The sequence below is a fragment of the Hippoglossus hippoglossus genome, chromosome 1 (genome assembly GCF_009819705.1).
Source record: "Hippoglossus hippoglossus isolate fHipHip1 chromosome 1, fHipHip1.pri, whole genome shotgun sequence".
Taxonomy (NCBI): Eukaryota; Metazoa; Chordata; class Actinopteri; order Pleuronectiformes; family Pleuronectidae; genus Hippoglossus; species Hippoglossus hippoglossus.
Genome location: NC_047151.1, coordinates 15,765,560 through 15,783,072, shown reverse-complemented (window position 1 = coordinate 15,783,072; position 17,513 = coordinate 15,765,560). Strand labels below are relative to the sequence as shown.

Here is a 17,513-nt window from a genome sequence, read left to right as displayed (position 1 = left end):
CCATCGGAGAGTGATTTCCAATCCGCTAACGATCGCTGACAAACCTAATGGCACCAAAGTGATAGAATCACAATAGACTCCCATGCATTATTCTTGCCCCTGCTTAAACAACTCAACAAGCTGCCCCATTTTGATTGATTGGTCCCTAACTCGGTTGAACACGGGCAATCTGACCAGCTGTCCTCAGCGAGACACAGGAGGCATACACTGACATATGGCCGGACGCCACCAGCCACAGCATTCCACTGTTCCATAATTCAAAAGCTATTCCATCACACACATGCTCCAACCTCCCCCCCCTCCCCCCTAACCTCACCCATCCGTTAATTAACCCTCTCATCTCCGCCACACTCACGATGCCTTCACAGGACAATAGTTGCGTGGCAGCCTCGAGCAGGATTCATCCAAACTCGAATCACTCGACTTGTGTTCATAATTCAGCAGGGCCGCGCATCCTCCCATATGTTCCGATAATGACATCAAAATATGTTCCATCGACAATGCATAGACAATGGCCCAAAGCACCCCCCCCCCCCTCGTTTCTATATAATGTTTTGTCTCATTATCTTAATGTGTTGATTGGTTAATGCATTATGAATAAACAGGCAGTAATGGTGCTAATTATCAGAACATATGTGATGTGTTTACACCCCGTCCTCGCCAGTCGATCGCGCACATAAGATTTGGCAAACATCATGCGCCCCATCTGAATCCACTCACTGTTCAAAATGATGAAATAATCAAGTCATATATTTTAAATGAACTCCGCACTTCCCACCGTGAGACGGTTGTATCTCAGCGGAGACCCTGGCTGGCAGATAAGCAGCATCTGCATGAAAACTGAGCAAAACATCAGCTAATAAGCAGGATCAGACCAAAACAAATAGCCGTCCCCGGATCCGAGCGCTTTGATTTACCTGCTGTTTCCACCCGTCTCTGCCCCAGTTATATCTGCTCAGGAGACATCGAGTAATTATTCCGGAGATATAAAAACATACACTTCTTTTTTGTTGCTGTTGTTTTCAGGTTACTTTGCCCTCAGAGTTCAGTATATAAAGTTGACAATATATGCGACAAAAAGAATTCTGATTTGAATAAGAATAGTGTGATCTTATTAAATGTACCAGGTTCTCTATAGGAACCTACTGTTTACTGTGCCACTGAGACAATCTGCTCCTCGATAGAGCTGCCTGCATAACTGACTGGGTTTCGATGTCCTTTATTTTCCTGCCCTGAATCTTTATTTCCTACAGGGTCAGATTTAACGGAGATGTTGCCGGGGCCACTACACTCACAGACTTTACTGCATGCATCCATGAACTAATTGATGTTGGGCTGATTCTGTGCACTGAGGCAGCCTGACCCTATGACTGTGTGTGTGTGTGTGTGTGTGTGTGTGTGTGTGTGTGTGTGTGTGTGTGTGTGTGTGTGTGTGTGTGTGTGTGTGTGTGTGTGTGTGTGTCCAGTCCCTTAACGAGAGTCCTGACTGTCACAGCAGTCCTCATTTGGGGATCCTGTCTTTCACTAATGAGTGCTGACCAGACTGGGCTACCTTGTCAATGCATGTCACGCGCAGGCACACACACATACAAACATGCACGCGCATGTCACACACAAACACACACACATACACATGCTCATCACTAGGAGACCAGATGCCCTACTCCCTCAGCCTACAGGCAGAGAGTCTCAAATGCATCCGTGTTTGGCACGCGAGTGTGTGCGTGTGTGTGTGTGTGTGTGTGTGTGTTACAGCTGTCGACATAGTAGATTGTAGTGTAGCTAAAAAATAAAAAACATAAAAAGAAAATGTGAGTATTTTGTGGTCCATCTACATGTTGTCCCTAATTAGAGTGGAAGCAAACCAAGAGTGATTGTGCAGTTTTGACAGTTTTGAAAGGAAACACGCTCATCATTAGTAAAACCCTCAATCTGAGGAAATTATTTGTTAAAATATTTGTGGACAAAATATAGTCATAGGAGGGATTTGATGTGTCCGTCCAAAAACAATAATAACACACTGACGCATATCTTCCACAAGTGTTCTACCGTGCAAATACTATACATTTAGTGGTACCGATCCATTGAATCAGCGGAAGCTTGGCAGCGTATACATTCTTCTTCTCCCTCACCCATTTCCTTCATTTAGTTTTTCTTCACCTTTTCTTTTTTTCCTTCTCCTCAGTCTCTTCACTTGTTCGTTCTTTGCTCTGCTGGAGAGAAGTCTGAGCGGAACAAAGCTCAAGGGGCCATGCACCATGTTCAGGAAAATGGCATGTGTCTGCCAAGCTACGGTAAATTACCTCCAGTTGGCTTGCTAGGTTAGGTTTAACCACCATGGACCATTCCTGTGTGAGTGTGAGTGTGTGTGTGTGTGTGTGTTTGTGTGTGTGTGTGTGTGACATGCGCGAATGTGTGAGTTTAGTGGTTGTGTTTGTGAAGGAGAAGTCTGCGACGAGGTTGTGTGAGTGACAGAGTGAGTGGGTTTGGGTGGTGTGGCAAATTATCCTCAGCACAGGTAGATAGGCTGGGAGAATTTTGATTAGCGTGACAACACACACACACACACACACACACACACACACACACACACACACACACACACTTTCAGGAAGCTAATTTGGCCGTGTAGAGCTGGAGAGATGGCTTATCAGGACAGGACCTGGTGGGAGGCTGGACTATGGCTTATAATGAGAGACATAGGATACAAGCGGATAAATGCACATGCAGACACGCACAACAAAAAATCACAGCGACTATGCACAATACAAATAAAGACACACACTTGACACATGCAAACACACACTCAAACCACCGTGAGTGATTTAGTAAAGAAAGTCCACCCTCATAATTCCCCTGTGCTGATGAGGCCTAAGATACTGATGAGCTGTGAGTGGGCCCTCGGTGGGACCAGGGGGCTCAGGGAAAACATACTGTCGGCTCACAGCAATGTTATTGTCTTGACATGTCGGCTACAACATGTATCCGTGCTGTTGCATGTGCCGGGTGTTTTGGGGAAAGCTTCACATACAAGCCCGCTCGGACCAGATTAAAATCACAATTAATAGTGAGTCAATGTCACATGTTTGTTCTGGCCAAACCTTAACTCAACAAGACAAACAGTCATGTCAGCTTGTGTCTCTCATTTTCAGTCTATACATTTGGCTGGTGTAGCAGGGCTCCCACTGGCTGTTTCTAACATGTGCAGTGCATACGGACAGGCGAGTGCACACACATGTGTGTGGGAATAGGTGGGTGAGGGGCTGCTTCCCTGTAGGAATGTGCACAATTGTCATTGTGCCCTGAAGACGAGTGGCCTGGCAGGCAATTTATTTCATACAGGGCTGGTTGTAAATCCTTTGTGTGGCCTCACGGCAAATAACTGCAGAGTGCTGGAGTGTAGCCTTAAAGGTATAGGTCACCCCCACATGTGACATGCTTTGGTCATTGTGTTTTCAATTTGAAGTCATCTGAAAAAGAATTGGCATTAGCACTGTCTACCCATACTGTAAAGGTTAATCTATATAATACAACTGTTTTTTTTCTTTTTTTTTTACTCATGTGACACTTATTTGACATTTATTCAAAGTCTTCATTCTGTTAATGTGTTAAATTGACATGATTATGTTTCCCCTCCTTTGCATGAAAAAAACCTCCTGCACATTTTCATTTTAAAAAGATCTGTCCCTTAAAAATAATTTTCACTCAAACTAGTTCAAAGCTCTGGGCTGAGAACCTCGTCCCCCCCCCCCCCCCCCCCCTACATGTTAGACATTCTATGCCCGTAAGAGAATTGTGTCTGGGGAGGCTCCGGCTTTGACCGGACCACTGCAGTTTCCGCATGGCTGCCTCTGGTTGCTCTGAGGACGCTCCCAGAAATCCAATGCACTGAAACCACCCTGAAAATCCACCGCCGACGACCTCGTCTGTACGGCACCGCTGTTTTGATTTCTCATCGCCCAGACTAGACACCGCGCACTCTTCTGCTCTGAACTTTCTAATGCTCCAGTCTAATCAACTCTACGTGGCCCCCACGCCCTCATGAGACCAGGCGGGCTGAGGCGGAGATTTGTGCGAGGAAGAATGGCGCACGGAGGAGACGTAAAGGAGAGGGGACGGCCGAGGAGAGAAAAGAAGAGAAGATGAGGGATAAGGGAGGGAGGAGGAAGATAAAGGACGAGATACATAGATTAGGTCAGGAAGGGAAAAAAGGCTGATGAGGATAGAGATGGAAAGATGGGATAAAGGAGGAGTGACAGAGGGATGGGGGGCAGAGAGGATGGCAGGAGGCAGCGAGAGAGGCAGTGCCAAAAGCAATCAGAGTGAGTTGAGGAGAATCTTAAAGCAAGTTAATAACCTAAGGCATTTATCTTTTTCATCCCTGTCCATCTGCAGTACATAATGTCTGGACAAAGATTCATAAAACAAAAACCTACAGAGCCATAAAACAAGGACATTAAAAACTGTTGCATGTGACGGGACAAATATGTATGACATTAAAACAGCACAGCTCATTGGCCTACGTGGCCTCAACAGTATCGTGCTACGTATGTGGCCAGAATTTAGCTAGATTACCAGAATCAGACTTTCTTGTTTTATAAATATGAAGCTAATTTATAGACTTTTTCTGACCTATTTGTTTCCTGTCACTGGAAAACTATTGATGCTCCAAAATTTAAATATCTGGGTTTATTATAAGCTACAACATAAATATGGTCGATATTGTAGCAGCTAAATGTAATCACAAGGGAGAAACGAGTCCTGCTTCATGCTAACTACCCTACTGCTAAAGCTAAAGCTAGTTTACAGGCATTTACGTCACACAATTTGCATGAAGTTATTTAGTTTGTTTTAACACATAAATAAGACAGTATCAGAATGGGGAAAAGACAAAGAGATGGACTAGTCCTGCAGAAAAGCAACTAGCCTAGCAAAGATATTATTTGGATTGTCCAAAGATGGAGGACAGTATCTAATTTTTCAAACAGCTAAAGGTAAAGCTAGTTGCAGATCCAAGCCAGAGTAAATTGTCATGCTTAGTTATTGGCTTTGTTTTAACACAAACATAAGAGGTAAAAGATAAAGATATTACTACTCCTGCTCCTGTGAACGCCATTTCAAGTCTGAACAACAATTCGGAAAGTCTGCGAAAATGTTGGTACGTTGTTGATGTCATATCACTTATAAACCTTTTTATAATCAGCTCTAAATATTATCTTCTAATTAAACATGTCAAATGTTACACTGCATGTCCTTCTCTCATCAGTGTCTAAAACCCATGACCGTTTAGCCAATACCGACATTTTTAAGATTAACGTGCACACATTTGAAATTATTTATATTCCTGTCACAACTGATCCTATTTCTTCCATCTTGGTCGATATGCAAATCATAGGAAACAAATAAACACAAAACATATTCTGTTTCCAGTGTCATGGGACTTTCCATGGAGTATGTGAATGCATATGAATATAGATCATTGTATTCATTATGATTATTATAATAATGAAGAACTAAATAATGATTATGTAGACTTATTTTATTGATGATTTTGTAGTTGTTGCACAACTTGAACTTGAAACTCCTTTCTGCCTAACCTCCCTGCATCTGTAATGATTGTTGTCAGACTTTGTAGTGCAGTGTAGCAAGCAGCCAATTTCCCTGTAGCTCATTTCTCACCACTCCTCGTGCACGGCCAATATTTTCTCTTCTACCTACTACGGTAGGTTGATTCATTCACTCTATCCTTGGCTTGCGACGAAGCAAGAAAAACACAAATAAACAAATGAATGCACAAGCAACTGTGAAATGCAAATACACAAACAAGTAAACAGTCATTCATTTGCTACACGCATGTGCAGCTCTTCAATATCTGTCAGTAACCCATAAGGGGAAGTTAATGGTTTACAAAACTGCCACTGATACAATCAATTATGTCGACTGCAGATGCAGTGATGTTGATTCCACTGCCACTGCTGTTGTCCCCCCCCCCTTTGATTCATCCGTCTTCTCCTTCATACCACCCTCTCTCTCTCCCCCCATCGCCATCTCCCTCTCTTCCTCTCTGTCACCGCGCTCTAAACCCAGTACTGTCACAATGGATCTGTCAGAGCCGAGCCTTAAAGCCAGAGGCGGAGAGAGGCAAATTTTGTGTGTGTGTGTGTTTGTGTGTGTGTGCGTGTGCGAGTGTGATTGTGATTGTGAGAGAAGAAGAGAGAGAGAAAGGAGAGAAAGTTGTGCAGTACAGTACAGAGAACAGCCAGCTCAGCAGTGAATGATGCTGCATTAAAGAGGAGGCAGACAAACAGGCTGGATATTGCACTCATGGCCTAGATTTAAAATCCTCATGAAAGGGCCAGGCTCGAGAAGCCGGAGAACACACTCCAATGTTCAAATGAGCTCTGGTTTTTTTTGAACTTCCTTCCTGCATTTATCAATTATTTTCTCCACTTATTTTCATCCCATTTTGTTATCCTCCCTCCAGTCTTGTTTACTTCTGCTTTTAACCTCTCTGCACTCTCGCTGCCTCTTTCTACGACTCTCTCTTCTCTCTTACGGTGCTTCCTCTGGTCCCTCTGTCGTGCACACTGTCAATCCACCTCCCTCTGTTACTCCGTAAAAGACGATTAAAAATCTTTTTCCATCTTAAGGTCCTCAAAGCCCATTGTTCTCCATTTCAAAATAACCTCACATGAAAGACTTCTAAAGATTCCCAGGGCCTAAATAATTAGATGCCTACTCTAAGGCAGTAGGTTTTTTTATTCATTCTCTTCAAATGCTAGGTCCCAGAAATACACACACAAATATATTTGTTTGGAATCAGCAAAAGTTAAAAACTCGTAATGTAGATTCAGCAATTCAGTTCAGGTGATTTCTGCATAAGAACATCTGCCTCTTGCATTACAGAGCAGATATGAACTGGGTATATCAGAGTCTTGAAAAATTTATTCAAAAAGGCCTTTCTGGGGCGCTTACTGGGCCCTGTTCGTAATTTAATAATGCATAAGTACCAACACTGGTATATAAATATAAAAGGAGGCACTTAGTGCTGGATTGGACTGCTGAGAAAATGGCATCGGAAATACAGAGAGATCTAACCGACGGGAGAGTACATTCATTTGCAGCCTGTCACCTTGGCTCCTGCGTAAGAAAATGCGCTCGTGGACACAAAAGAAAATATTTCCTTTTACAGTTATAGAATAATAACAGAATAAAAGCCGTGAGTCACTTTGACGGCTGCGCTGCTCAGAGCAGCAATGTGTGTAAAATGTCTCACGACAGATGTCCACAGATATATGGGAGAATTTGTCAGCAAACACTTTTCATTAGATGTTACATTTGCACTTCTCTCCGGAAACAAAATAAAAAAAAACCTAAAGTGAAGAAGAGATCTTCTTCAAAGTTGGTCGGGATTAAAGAGGCACAGCAGTGGTTACTCGGTGCAAGAAATGTACCTGAAACATTACTACATAAAAAATAAAGACTTATTACCGCTCCCTGCTGGGCTGTGGCTTCGCTTTAGTTTTTAGGGAACAAATGTTTCCACATATCATGAGATTTATGTTCAAGCCCTCATCGCTCTCTCTGAGAAAGCTATAAATATCACTGCTTTTTTTTTTTATCAAACATATGTTAAAGTCCTTTTTCCTAGTAATTCCACCTCTGTATGCATTGCATCCACGGTCTTTGTAATCATATTCAATGGTGTTTGAAATGCAAGCATGTAAGAACCACTGTTCTGTGATTGCAAGGTAATGTGCTTGTTTTCTGCAGCTCGGGCCACGACTGTAGCATTTCTGATAAGCCATATCCATCACTTTTCCGAAAATAGCATAAAAAGTGATGACACAATGAGCTCCAGCAGGATGTATGGGCGGTGATTCTGAGGCAATCAATGGAGACAGCAAAGGTAAACACAGTGCTAAATGTCAGCTACAGTGATTGCGCCGCCACAATATCACCCCGGTGCGGGAGACCCGAATAACCAAAATCAATAATCTAATCATTTCATATTCAAATCATGCAGGCTAGAGGTCCGGATCTTATTGCAGTTTCAAATCCCTGGTGTGCTGATGTATTCCAATCAACAAACCAGCGCGGCAAGATGCATTGAGAATCCAGTAATTCAAAGGAGCAGTGGGTGGACCGCAACCATTACTGAGCATCACACATTCTGTAATAGATTTTTGAATGTTTATCAGTTTCTGCATGTGATGGTGAGGTATGAGATTTATGCCATATTTATAAACAGTGTGTTATTTTTGCTTTATGTAAGTAAATGTACCAATAAGGACATTTCTTTACTGTTGTATATATATATTTTCCGTTTTGCACAATTTGATGTGCTTCAAATAGTTTTTTTTATACAATAATTTTACTGTATAATTTATATTGGTAGGTTATAGTGCAGAAATAGTGAGAAAATTGTCCAAAGAGTCCAAATAAAAGAAAACTTGGGTGAGCAAAAATGTTACACCACTTGTTTCATCAATGCTTAATTGCGACAGTGAGACATATTTAATCAGGACTGTGTCTCACTCTCCTCAGATCTAATATTCAGGTTGTAGCTCCAGATCTTGAACATTGATTCCCTTTCAAAATTGTAGTAAATCTGTATAGATTCAAGTTCTGAGGACATCCGCTGAATTTGAGGGTTACACACGGATGCCTGTGAGGTCTGTATCTTCCTTTCCTACATCTGAAAATACATAAAGGGAGCATATTTATATTAAGTTCTCTCTGATAATGGAAAGAAGAGAAGAGATTAATTTATTCATATGTTTCTTTACAGAACACTTTAAAACGCCTTCCAATGTGGTGGCACAGCAGAACACATGCTTTTACAATACTGTTTTTATCAGAACAAATAGATTGAAATACTTTGACTAAGTCAGATATATTTTAAACAGTATTGCATAATACAACAGAGTGAAAAGATTTGCATCTAAATGTACATAATTTAACTTCAGCCACCAGGGATCATGGGAGTTGTTGCCTCCACCACCATTGCCGATGAAACCTAACGCAACTCAGGAAAATCATGCTCACGGATGAGGTAACGTGTCAAAGTTGTATTCATGTTACGCTGCAAACGCAGATGAATAATCTTGATCCATTACGAGTGACCAGTTCAAACAGTGGAAAGGAGAAAGCAGCCGACTGGCTAACTGGCTATCAGTGTGTTTTTCCTGAGTCATACGCCATTTGCCCGGGGGAGTTACAGCAGAGACAGACAAAGCCAAGGGTAAAGCAGATATGACGTAATTACAAAACTTCTCAATACCTTGAATAAAATTGTGGATATCTCTGGGTTTTAACCTTGTTGGAAAGATTTTGGATAATGTAAGTAAACAAGTCCAAAAAATATATATAACTAGTCCTTTTTTGACATCTTAATCTGAAAGTTTAAACGTTTGTTCATATTTTCTAACGTTTTCATGCTCTCAAATGTGGCGTTCAAACCCTCTCTGCCTTCCAAACGCCAGCAAGAGTGGAGTTCTCACGAGCCTGTAATACTTCACTAACTAGTGTTTTTGTTGGAATCGATGCTGAAGCACCCACATAGAACAACAAATCTCCGCAGTGTGCGACAGGGAACAACCGAACTGGTAAACAGACACATGGAGGGAAAACATCTGTCGGTGCATCTGCTGATAATCTGACCGAGCCCATTGGAAATCTTCACGCACAATACAGTCAGCTGTGCACAATTAGCACCGGTTCATGAGCAGAACGCCACAAACAGGAGACGACGCAGTGGGGAAGAGAGAGTGATAGTAACTGCCATAACTTGTTTTCGCACAAATAAGATTGCTTATCCTTCCAGGAATACAGGGGCCCTAAATAGCTGCTTTCTTCCAAGTTGTTGACAAAGAGCATCTCTGTGGGCTATTCCCTGCTGTACAGTGTGAAGTGTGTGTGTGTGTGTGTGTGTGTGTGTGTGTGTACGCGTGCGTGTGTGCTAGCAATACACTCAGGTGGCAGTGTATTTGTGTTAATAAGAGGTGTACGTGTGAGTCCAGGCTGATGCGTTAACGTCACTGTGCGTGTGTGTGACAAGGTGTGTGTGTGTGTGTGTGTGTGTGTGTGTGTGTTTGTGTGTGTGTTTGTGTGTGTGTGCTCCCCTGGTGCCCCGTCTCAATCTTAGGAGGGGGGGAAAACAAAAGCATAAGGGACAGACAGGTGTCTTGGGTGCAGTCAACAGGATACTGAGCCACCAGGCAGCAGACGTGGACAAAAAAATCATCCATTAGCAATAAACAGCGAACGCTCAGATCAACAGAATTCATCCGGACTGTCGCTGATGCACTTCACCGAATTAGCAACTGAGCAATAACAGAAAATGCCACGTGTTTGTAAACTATCAGGTCATCCGCTTGCGGAGAGGAAGGGAGGCCGGACCCCGTCCCTACATTAACACAGTCACACCTGGGAGCTGTGTGGCACGGCCTCACAGTCTCGCACTATTGGGCGCTGAGCCGCTCCACTGGAACATTTAAAGGTTAAGTGCCCACAGGTCAAGGCCCTGATGGCAGTTGTTGAGGGATTTAAACTGCCAGGATTTTCACAGCTACTGTACGACTCAGATTTTAAACCGTGACCTTTCAGTCACAAGCTCATTTCCTCTGAGCCTATCTGTTACTGCAGGTCAATACATGAGAGCCGAGGCTAAATGTGAGGATGGTGCACTGGGATAGTCCCCGTCTTTCACCTCCGTTTATCAGGAGTGGACGGATGGATGGATGGATGGATGGATGGAAGGAAGGAAGGAAGGAAGGAAGGAAGGAAGGAAGGAAGGAAGGAAGGAAGGAAGGAAGGGAGGGAGGAAGGATGGATGGATGGATGGATAGATAGATAGATAGATAGATAGATAGATAGATAGATAGATAGATAGATATTATCATATCATTTACTTTTCAAATCGTTTACAATAGCTTTCTTACCTTGAATAACAATATCTGTTCATATCATCATCATGTGATTTTATCAAAAGCCCGCCATTTATATTGTTGGTTCATCAGCTTTATCAGATGGATAAAAGTTTGACTGATGTTTAATGGTTGCCCTGGCAACTCTTTTCTCTTCCCTCAGTTTCCGCCTCCATTACAGTATCTGTCAGGTCTAGAGTTTCAGAGACATCTGCTTCATGCCCAGCCCAGGGTGTGTTTGTGTATGCATGCATGTGGCTGAGTGGGTTTCTGTGTGTGTCTGTCTGAGTGTGTGTGTGTGTGTGTGTTTGTGTGTGTGTGAGTGTGTATGTGTGTGTGCACACGTACATGTGTGCCCATAAAGGGAAGGAGGCTGAGTCTAATTGCGCAGGCCCATCTGCTGATTCTGGGAAACAGACTTGCAGACAAAAACAGTAGAGACAAAAATACGCACACACACACACTGACACACACAGGCCACAAGTGCCTGCCTCAAAGCCGTCAAGTTGGACCCTGGACAATCTGCACCCGTGCTCTGGCAGCTGTGTGGACGACATTGACTGGCATGGTTTACAATATGGACTCTATTGTCTTAGGACAAAGGCCTCTCCGCTCAAGGCAAAGGTCACATTATCAGACAATACGCTTGTATTCATTGGAGGTGGTGACAGGGGACCAGAGGAGGGATTGTTTGTGTTTGTGTACGTGCATGTGTGTGTGTGTGTGCTGCCGAAGCTCTACTATTTATTATTTTAATATTTTAATAATGTAAGGTGTTTTGTAATTTTTTTTGAAAACGTCTCTTTTAAAATATGTTTCTTGTAACTTGTTAATTAAATCCCTTTTACCTAATTTGGTTTAACACCTAGTTTACAGGTTTATTTCTAATGAGTGCACCGGGTCCACATTTGTGTTTATCAGCTCATCTCACCATACAAACGCATGTGACTAATTAGCTCCAGCAAGGAGGTTATGTTTTAACCCGTGTTTGCTGTTTGTTTGTTTGTTTTGAGCAGGAAAACACAAAAACTACTTTACCCATTTCCACCAAATGGGTTTAGGGGTGTGGCCTGGGAAAACCCCATCAAATGTTGGCGTGGGTGCAGATTACAGGGCAGATCCAGGATTTTGTTTCCTCTCTTTTTAACTATGTTTGATGACAATAAATAATTTAGGACCATCCGACCGCTTCCTTTTTTTCTCATACTTGATTCTCATTTGTAAGACTGTTCGGCCTTGACAGAGGTTTGTGTTCTAATGAGTCATTGTTTAGCCAATGAAACTGATAAATACAAATACAGCTATTTATACTAATTATTGTATTTCTGCATCCTCATTAGGAGGGTGGTAAATGAGGGTTGTGTGTTTGTGCGTGCAGAGCAGGAAACACCTGTTTCAGGGAGAGAAAAAGAAACGAGCACATCCCCCCACATGAGGAATGATATGTCCCCTTTCCTGTTGTTCTTTCCATACAGTCATTGTTTCAGAGAAATAAAGACGAAATGCAGCCTTGATCTCACAGAATCAGATTTCAAACAAGCTCCCAGAGTCATATGAGAGACGAGGAAGGAAAGCATGCAGGGTGACACACACACAGGACGGGAAGTGCAATAAAACACACACACACACACACACACACACACACACACACACACACACACACACACACACACACATATGAACAAGTACACATGAAAAATAAAACTATGCATATCTCCAAACTAGTAGATCTTTTCAAACAGCTGATATTTTAACATTTCTTGTCCAACACTTTATGTACACACAATTTTACTCGAGAGGTACAACACTTGAGTAAAATGACCTTGGGCAATGAAATGTTTTTAGCTTAGCTAACTACATAGTGAACAGCCACACAGAAAAGGAGAAAGAGAGAGAATGAGAGAGAGAGCGAGAGCACCTTCTTTCACATTAATCTCCACCAATTCGATCGATAAAGAATAGGATCCCATGAAAACATGGCCTCAGGGTTTCATTCAGCAAAGATGCAACCTATTTCTCCTCTTAGTGGAAAACTGATGTCTGCCGGGATACTTTGACTAGCTGTCAATATCCGAGTACTGCACCCCCTTCCGTCGTCAATAAACTGAATGTGCAATTCATCAGGCCGACTCTAGGAGCCAGTATTTCTAATTAAAAAGGAGCTCGTAAATTCGACATTTTACAGGCCCGACTCAGCTTGTAAATACACTGTAAGTAAGTTGCAGTGAGTGGCTCCATGGGCAGATGAAGGTCTGAGTTGGTGGTTAAACTCCCGTTGATGCCTTCAAGGAACAAGCAAGGGGATTGTAATTAATTGAATAGTCGTTTCACACACTATTCTATTCTATTCTACATCTTGTTGTTTCCACTGCATTTTGCATTCTGCTCCGTTTGGTTTTTTTTCTTTGAAGCTCGATGGGTCATATCTGATTGGATTAGCAGTTTGAGAGGACACATTTGTCGGGCCAATTAGAGCACTTCCTGGCACAGATGGAACCCTGAGATCTCCCGGGAGTGCGCAGGGTCTTATTTGGGTTCCAAAAAAGCATAAAGCATAGTGTAGAGTCTGCAAAAACAACACACCAGGTGTGTGTCTACGTTTGCGTGACTATCCCCCAGGCCTAAATAAGTGTGCTATAAATAAAAAAAGCATTCTGAGTCAACATCCCTGGTTAAATGTGTCCAAAATTACAAGGCAAGACAAAGTCTCAAGACAAAGTCATACACACACACACACACACACACACACACACACACACACACACACACACATTCTTACCTGTTGTAATTTGCTTTGCTCTCTTAAAGTGAAATGAAGCCCCAGAGAATCACATCTCAATGGCAGCTGGACGTCCTAGTCCTGGAGGGACAGACAGCGAGAGAGAGAGAGAGAGAGAGAGAGAGAGAGAGAGAGAGAGAGAGAGAGAGAGAGAGAGAGAGAGAGTGAAATGAGAGAAAGAGTGAGAGAGATGCAACGAGAGAAAGAAAGAGAGAGAGAAAGATACAGAGGAAGAGAGGGGTGGGGGTTATTCAAGCTCAGTGAACTCAAATCCCTGTCATTTTTTTCACAATAGAGACAGATAGCCATAATATGCAGTGAATGTAGGGTGCTTGGTGAATAATGGCCCCCTCCAGATTGCGTGAATGGCCATAACCCACTCCAACACAAGAACCAGACAGTCCACAAGCTATTCTCGCTCATGATTGCTTGTTTAGTGTTTGCGCGCACACTAATGCACGTGTGTGTGTGTGTGTGTGTGTGTGTGTGTGTGTGTGTGTGTGTGTGTGTGTGTGTGTGTGTGTGTGTGTGTGTGTGTGTGTGTGTGTGTGTGTGTGTGTGTGTGTGTGTGTGCGTGCATGTGTATGTTCTGCCATATAATGACCTCTTAGGTGTCAGTGTATTAAAGTCTATAATAGTCTATATCTGTGCTCACTGGCAGTTTACTGCTAAAAAGCTCTTTCAAGCCATGATAACTGTTTTATATGGGTGGCATTTCACTGCCAAATGCCAGAGACATTTTTCAGAAAGGGAAATTGTTAGCTCTGTTACTAGAATGCAGAGTGGCAGATATTCACACTTAAAATGTGTCTCATATTGTTTTCTATCTATGCCTCGTCCCCTGTTTTCCTATTTTTCATAGTGTATTTCTCTCATTCTCTATCTCCTCACCTCCTTGTCTCTCTCTTTCTCTCTCTCTCTCTCTCTCTCTCTCTCTCTCTTCACCTCTCTCTCCCCCTATCCTCCTCCTCCCCAACCTACATCTCTTGAGGGTAAACTTTGCAGCCTCGTCTCACCAGGGTCAAACTCAATGTGATTGTCTGTATTGTTACTGACATTGCACGTGGGTTTGTGGGTTTGTGCGTGCGCGCATCTCCTGGCATGCAAACTGTAGTTGTGTGCATCGTGACTGTGTGTGTTAGAGGGCAGAGAAAACGGCATATATCTGTTTGGCCTTGAGTTTTTCTGTTCTGACACACACACACACACACACACACACACACACACACACACACACACATGTCCGTACAGAGTGTCAAAGCCGGGACCTTTGTGAAGCTCTCAGGCAGTGCTGCTCAGTAATTGGGTCTATTAGCCAGTACAGGAGACTGTGAGCAATATCTCCATGGTTGGGTGGGCAGAGACTGCAACAAATGATGGATTCACTGTTTTTTGTACATGCAAGTGTTTCCATCCACATTTATGCGCGTAAGTAGTAAATATATACCCCCAATGCTATGTGAGTGTATGCATGCACCACAATTGCCGGAGGCAGCTGAGCACATGAGGCACTGAGCTCCCCCACCTATACAGCGCCTTCATTCAAGTCCCACTTGCTTGTCTCAGGACACAGTATACATTATTCACACGGGGCTGGTCGACAATGGAGGGATCATTGGATGAGGAATGGAGGAAGAGAGGTGGAGAAGAAACAGGTTTGGGTGCAGAAGGCGAGGCGCTGAAGGAACAAGTTTGTATAAGGGGTGGAACCGGGGGGCGGAATGAGATTTCTCATTCGCACTCTTTTATGTGAAAATGTGGAAAAAGGGGGACAGATAAGATTAAAGATGCAGCCCATCGCAGAAGTTCATGCATACATCAGTGGTGCACCGACGCTTTGTTCTACACTCTGAGGGGGAATTGAATCCTAATTTCCGGGCAACTGGATGAAAAATAATATTAGCCACATCGGATCGGTACCCCAACAAATTGCATTCATATTTGACAATTCCATTTTTCATGATTTACAGTATGGGTGGCGCAAACATCCAGTGCAGACGTCAGCATGCCCAGGGAAAGATGTGGAGGTCGAGGTGGGGGGTGTCTACATGCGTGCAGATATCTTAATTTAATTTGCCATAAACACATCCTTTCTTTATGCTTAATCAGTAAATGCCATGTATACATACATGAATGAATATATATACATATTTACCTCCGCCAAGGAGATTATGGAAATTTTTGGAAAACATCCTTTGACATTTTCTGTGATTTGTCAGAGAAAAATCAATGGATCGCGATGAAAAAAGGCATGTTTGTATTTTTGAGCAATTTGTGCAAATAAAAGTCCGTATCTAGTGAATTTTAAAGTGGTTTCATCAGGGGTATGCACTATCCTCAGCACCTCTCTACAGTTTTAATATTGGCACTCAACATTACAAACAGGATTCCACTGAAATAAATCATGGCTTTTTCAGAATCACCCATGTTCTTTGTGTGGCAATAGGATTGGGAGAGGAAGAGCTACAGTGACGAAGTTAGCAGAACACTGTAAAATGTAAAAGTTGTGTTTTGGCTGCTGTGTATGCTGTGGTTTACCGTTTCATTAACCACATCAAGTGATGATTCGCTGCATGTCTACATTGATATCAACAGATATCTTCATTTCCACTGAATCGGGTGCATCTGTGGGCCAGCAGCATAATCTCTGGTCCTCGCAACTACGGTTCTTTCCAGCGAACAAGTTCTCTGACAAGCATTCTGAGAGCAGGCAGGTTAAGATTTGCACACATAAGAGCAGAAAGAGGGAAGATATTTTTGATGGCGTGAAGAAGAGAGGGCTCCTCAGAGAGCGACCAGCAGAGGAGCAGAGAAGAAGTCAACAGACAGCCAGAGAGATTTAGATGGGGAAAAACGGTGAACGCTTACAGCCTTCACAAAGAGCTGAGGGGGGGCTCCGGCCGGGTTTTCAACGAGCGAGAGCCTGAGCCCGACTGAACAATGGTTGGACGTGATGAGGAGCAGGAAGATCCCCGGGCTCTGTGTCTTTCCGAAGAAAAAAAATGGAGTGGATTTAACGTGATAGATGCTGACCATTTTCTCACAGTAAAACAATGGTGTTTTCTATTATAAGAGGCAGTGGTTGTATTGATGTTCTGTGTCAACCCCATTACTCATAAGCCCGCTGTATGTAATTAGGATGACTCCACAGTATGCTTTCATGATGGGTTTTCATGTATTACCATTTGTAATTATGCTTTAGACATCAGATTGCGCCATGAGACACCAGAAATTGCGTTGACGCCTGCTGGTGGAGATTTATGGCCCTTCCAAATGAGGCAATGTGAGGGTGCGGTGCCATATATGTTCATTTTGAAACCACATTTTCTCCCCCCTGGGCTTCAGCAGATTACATATAAGCATAAAGAATATGCAGCAGTGGTGTATATGGTGTATCTGGGCGTAAAATTAAGGACCCTTGTCAATTTGACCCACGTAAATCTTTGAAAGAGGGAGAGAGAAAGACAGGGTGGGAATGAGGAGGGGAGGTGTACATAATGAAAACAAAAAAGAACTGGTTGATTTGTCCACTTATTGTGAACCGTTGAACTGTAATAAACTCTCCTCAACCTCGGACAATGAGATGCTTCAATACATGGGTGCACATGTACACGCAGAATCACACACGAAGAAAAAGTCACACGTCAAGATATATCATTCTAATCATAAGAAATTGCTTGCAGTAATTGCCTGAGAGTTGTATTACACAAAGATTGGTTTTAAAATACCAAATATCATTTATCAGGGACCTGCGCCTGCTCTAACACACAGGCCCTGGAACAACGCCTTCTCATCTTGGTCCATGT

At 42.9% G+C, this 17,513-nt stretch overlaps 1 protein-coding gene across 14 annotated transcripts in view; it reads right to left on the bottom strand.

The window, feature by feature from the left end:
• adgrl3.1 (adhesion G protein-coupled receptor L3.1) overlaps positions 1 to 17,513 on the bottom strand; it is a 123,901-nt gene that overhangs the window by 98,558 nt on the left and 7,830 nt on the right. For all 14 annotated transcript variants that reach the window (XM_034584511.1, XM_034584607.1, XM_034584615.1 and 11 more), the window contains exon 2: positions 13,708 to 13,788. The gene's annotated coding sequence lies outside the window, so the exon portion shown is untranslated. The remainder of the gene's footprint in view (positions 1 to 13,707; positions 13,789 to 17,513) is intronic.